The 5,000-nt window shown below is 51.8% G+C and overlaps 2 protein-coding genes across 3 annotated transcripts in view; one reads left to right on the forward strand and one right to left on the reverse strand.

The window, feature by feature from the left end:
* Positions 1 to 5,000, forward strand: part of LOC113814166 (transcription initiation factor TFIID subunit 10) — a 68,528-nt gene that overhangs the window by 39,797 nt on the left and 23,731 nt on the right. The window contains exon 2 of the mRNA XM_070114422.1: positions 404 to 492. The gene's annotated coding sequence lies outside the window, so the exon portion shown is untranslated. The remainder of the gene's footprint in view (positions 1 to 403; positions 493 to 5,000) is intronic.
* Positions 1 to 5,000, reverse strand: part of Clic (chloride intracellular channel protein 5) — a 44,687-nt gene that overhangs the window by 34,528 nt on the left and 5,159 nt on the right. The window lies entirely within an intron of this gene.

Consider the following 5,000-nt stretch of genomic DNA (forward strand, 5'->3'; position numbering starts at 1 on the left):
CGAGGATAGAGACAAAGGGAGATAATGGCAGGGAGAGAGAAGGGGAAGGGGGGGGAGCATGGAAGAAAAGTCGAGATGGAGGGGGAAAAAGAAGAAAATATCAGGAGGAAGAACAGAGATTCGGAGATTTCGTAAAGAACGGTATATGAGAGAGAGAGAGAGAGAGGGAGGGAGGGAGGGAGGGAGAGAGGGAGAGGGTATGCGAATAAACGCCAGAATAGGGTAAGAGGCCGACAACCCTTGCCCACAGGGTCACGTAGCGTATATGTAAATGCGAACAGGTGAAAGAGAGAGGCCCCCTCTGAGCGCGCGCGTGTGTCTGTACGTGTGTGTGTGTGTGTGTGTTTTATGCGTGTGCTCACTAAGGCGATAAATAACTCTCAACGTGATTTATTTCCCGCAGGTCGCTCGAGATTATTCAACCAGCCATCGGACCGCTGAACCACAGAACCGCTTGAACCACTGGACTACTGAACCGCCAGAGACTCGTCGGTGAGTATTGTACCACGTGGTCTGTTTCGTGCGGTGGGGGTTGGGGTAGGTGGGTCGGGGTGGGGGGTAGGTGGGATGGGGTAATAACACCTGGGTGGGTTTCTGTCTCCTCTATCTGTGTATCTGTACTGTAATAACACCTGTCTTTTTTTCTATAGTTCTCTTTCTCTCTCTCTCTGCTATCTGTCTGTGCTCTCGCTCTCTCTCTCTCTCTCTCTCTCTCTCTCTCTCTCTCTCTCTCTCTCTCTCTCTCTCTCTCTCTCTCTCTCTCTCTCTCTCTCTCTCCTCTCTCTCTCTCTCCCTCCCTCTCTCTCCCTCCCTCCCTCCCTCCCTCCTTCCCTCCCTCCCTCCCACTTCTCTCTCTCTCTCCCTCCCTCCCTCCCTCCCTTCCTCCCTCCCTCCCTCCTCCTCCTCCCTCTCCTCCCTCCCTCCTCCCTCCCTCCCTCCCTCCCTCCCTCCCCCTATCTCTCTCTCTCTCTCTCTCTCTCTCTCTCTCTCTCTCTCTCTCTCTCTCTCTCTCTCTCTCTCTCTCTCTCTCTCTCTCTCTCCCTTCTCCCCCTCCCCCTTTCCCCTCTCTTCCTCCCTCCCTTCCCCCCCCTCCCTTCCTCCCTTCTCTTCCTCCCTTCCCTCCCTCCATCCATCCATCGGGAGAGATTAAGAATTAAAAGATTTATTATGAAACAATGATGGTGTGATGTTTGATGGTGAGTGCAAGCAGAAGGATATGATGTGATGGGAAGTGAAGATGGGGAGAGAGGGAGGGAGGGTAGCAAGAGAAGATGGGGATGGGAGGGAAGAAGGAGGGAAAAGGAAAGGGGAGATAGAGAAACGAAGGGGAAGTAGGGGAGGTGAATAAATGAAGGGAAGGGGAAGAAGAGAGAAAGATGAGAAGGAAGGGGGTGCATGGGGCGAGTGGAAGAGAAGAGGGTGGGGTTGGGAGAGAACAGGAGAAGGGGAGAGGAAGAGGGGGGGAAAGGGATGTTCCAGTCATGCTCTGGGGTGACGAATTATTTATATTTTTTTTTTATGCAGTTCCAGGTAAGTACTGCACGAGTGCGCTTATCCCCCGCCGCCACTTCGTCCTCTGTCTCTTTCTATCTGTCCATCTGCCTATCTATATCTATCCATTCATCCGTCTCTGTCTGTCTGTCTGCCCATGTATCTCTCTCTCTTTTTCTTTGTCCATCTCTCTCTCCCTCTTTCTCTTGGTGTATCTCTCTCGATTTCTATTTGTCCATCTCTCTCTCTCTCTCTCTCTCTCTCTCTCTCTCTCTCTCTCTCTCTCTCTCTCTCTCTCTCTCTCTCTCTCTCTCTCTCTCTCTCTCTCTCTCTCTCTCTCGTTTCTGTTGTCCATCTCTCTCTCTCTCTCTCTCTCTCTCTTCTCTCTCTCTCTCTCTCTCTCTCTCTCTCTCTCTCTCTTGTTCTTTCTCTCTCTCTTTCTCACACTGTTTATTTCTCCATCTCTCTCTCTCTCTCTCTCTCTCTCTCTCTCTCTCTCTCTTCTCTCTCTCTCTCTCTCTCTCTCTCTCTCTCTCTCTCTCTTTCTCTTTCTCAATTTCTCTTTCTCATCTCTCTCTCTCTCTCTCTCTCTCTCTCTCTCTCTCTCTCTCTCTCTCTCTCTCTCTCTCTCTCTCTCTCTCTCTCTCTCTCTCTCTCCCTCCCTCCCTCCCTCCCTCCCTCCCTCTCCCTCGTTCTTTCTCGTACATTCTCTCGCTTATATGCACTATTTGTAAGTGCAATAATTTCCCTTCACATGATTTGACGCGGTTATACCTGCCGCTCCGAACATAAAAAGAAAAAAATCCCGCCATTTTTCATTCGAAACGAGGGGTGTGCTGGGTTCGGTTTCCATTGCTCGGTTTATTTTTTATTAATTTCGCCGCCAGTATACCGCCAGAGTATTCGAGCACATCATACTGTAATGTAGGTGAGTAGGGTGCTGTGCTAGTGGGGGAGAAGGGGGCGGGGGGATGGGCGTGGGTGGAGATAATGATATATACATAATTTGGCGCCATTCTGATGATCGTGACAAACGAAGCCAGAATGCATGAGTTGGGACGTTGTGTTTTTGTAATGGCGATCGTATTTTTTTTTTCTTTTCCTTTTTCTTTATTTTTGGCGTTTGAGTTTTTTTATTTCTATTTTTGGCTTTTGCTTTTGATGTTCATTTATATATGGTATATTTGATTATTAATTTTCAGTTGTCTATCTTTCTGTTTCATTATATAATTTTCTAGTTTTTCATATATCGCGACTCTATAGTTTTGTTTTGGAATTCTTTATCTTCCTATTCATTTCCTGTTAATTTGGTTAGTTTATTTTTGGAAATTTATTCTGGGTGTCGCCATCCAGTGTCGAAATTGGGGGATAATGCGCACATGCTCTCTCTCTCTCTCTCTCTCTCTCTCTCTCTCTCTCTCTCTCTCTCTCTCTCTCTCTCTCTCTCTCTCTCTCTCTCTCTCTCTCTCTCTCTCTCCTTCTATCTCATCTCCTTCTATCTCATCTCCTTCTATCTCATCTCCTTCTATCCCCCTCTCTCTCTCCCTCTCCCCTCTCTCATTCCCCTATTTTCTTCCCTCTCTCCCCTCTTTCCCTCCGTCTCCCTCCTTTCCCTCCCTCTCTCCCCCTCTCTACCTCCCTCTCTCTACCTCCCTCTCTCCCCTATCCCTCTCTCCCTCCCTATCCCTCTCTCTCTCTCCCCTCTCCCTGTCCCTCCCTCCCTCTCTCCCCTCTCTCCCTCCCTCTCTCCCCTCTCTCCCTCCCTCTCCCCTCCCTCTCCCACACAGACACACGCGGAGCAGAATCTCAGACATTCAAACACTGACACAAAAAGGAGCAAAAGACAAGACACCTCCGAGCGTATGGAGGCGAGAACACGTGACAGATGTTAATGTCATGAAGAAGGAGGAGGAGGAGGAGGAGGAGGAGGGAGAAGGGAGGATGGGAGGAGGAGGAGGGGAGTGGAGGAGGAGGGAGAGGGGAGGGGGTGGAGGGAGGAGGTAGGGGAGAGGAGGAGGAGGAGGAGGGGAGGAGGAGGGAGGAGGAGGAGGAGGAGGAGGGAGGAGGGAGGAGGAGGGGGAGGTTAGGGGGATGGAGAAGGGGAGGAGGAGGGGGAAGGTAGGAGGAGAAGAGAGGGAGTGGTAGCAGGGGAAGGGAGGAGGAGGAGAAGGTAGGAAGTAGAGGAGGAGGAGAAGAGGAGAAGTAAAGGGTGGTGGTAGGGGAGAAAGTAGGGGATGGTGGAGGAGGAGGAGGAGATGAATGTTAAGAAGTAGGAAGTAAGGGGTTGGGTGAGGATTGGTGAGAAGGGGGGGGGGAAGATGAGGAAGGGGAAGAGAGAGCACGGGAAGGAAGAGGAGACAGGTAAAGGGAAAAAAAAATACACATGACCAATAAACCAGCGCAGGAACACACAAGGAGAAGAGGAGGAAACGCGGAACGGAACGTCCAAGAAAGAACACTTCCAAGAGCAGAACGCAGGAGGAACGTGAACTAATCTTCCAAGTTGAACAGGCGGCCGCGCGGAGACCCATATATCAGACAGGGTGACATCTCAGGGCGGGTGGCCTGGGGGAGGGAGAAAGGGGGAGGGGGAAAGGGGAGAGAGGGAGGAAGGGTGGGGGAGGGGAGGGGGTGAGAGAGGGAGAAAGGAGGAGAGGGAGGAAGGGGTGGGGGAGAGGGAGAGGGAGGAAGGGTGAGGGAGAGGGAGAAGTGAGAGAAAGGGAGTGGGGTATGGGGACAGGGGGAGAGAGACGGACAGATAGAAAGCATAGATGACTGGTAGTGGGGGAGGGGGTGGAGAGAAGGGTATAAGGTGGAAGAGGGAGCAATAGACAAAGAGAGACTCGCAACGGAAAGAAAAAAGTTAAAGGAAAGGGGGAGAGAGAGAGAGAGCGAGAGAGAGAGAGACAGACAGAGACAGAGACAGAGAGAGAGACAGAGACAGAGAGACAGACAGACAGACAGACAGAAAATGAGAGAGAGGAGGAGGAGGAGGGTCGGAGGGAGTTGCATGGAAGGGCTAACGAGGCATAGCAAAATTGACCCGAATTGGATGGAATTGGAATATTTAGGTAACGAATGGCACTCCTCGCAGAAAAAGGGAAAAGGCCCGTATTTTGTCTCTCACGGACTATAGTAGATTGATCCGGAGCGAGAGAGAGAGGGAGAGGGATGGAGGGAGGGAGGGGTGAGAGAGAGAGAGGGAGGGGGGAAAGAGAGGGAGAGAGAGAGGGAGGGAGGGTGAGAGAGTGTGGATGGAAGGAAGGGAGCGAGAAAGAGAGAAAGAGGGAGAGAGGGGGAGGGGAGAGGGGGAAGAGGGAGAGGAGGGAAGAGGGAAGAGAGGGGGGGGGGAAAGAGAGGGGGAGGGAGGGAGGAAGAGGGAAAGAGAGGGGAGGGTGAGAGAGAGAGTAGGAGAGGGAGGGGAGGAAGGTGGAGAGAGAGAGAGAGAGAAGGAGAGGAGGGAGGGAGGGTGTGGAGGGAAGGAAGAAGGGAGCGAGAAAGAGGGGGGG

This window comes from Penaeus vannamei, chromosome 36 (assembly GCF_042767895.1).
Source record: "Penaeus vannamei isolate JL-2024 chromosome 36, ASM4276789v1, whole genome shotgun sequence".
Taxonomy (NCBI): domain Eukaryota; kingdom Metazoa; phylum Arthropoda; class Malacostraca; order Decapoda; family Penaeidae; genus Penaeus; species Penaeus vannamei.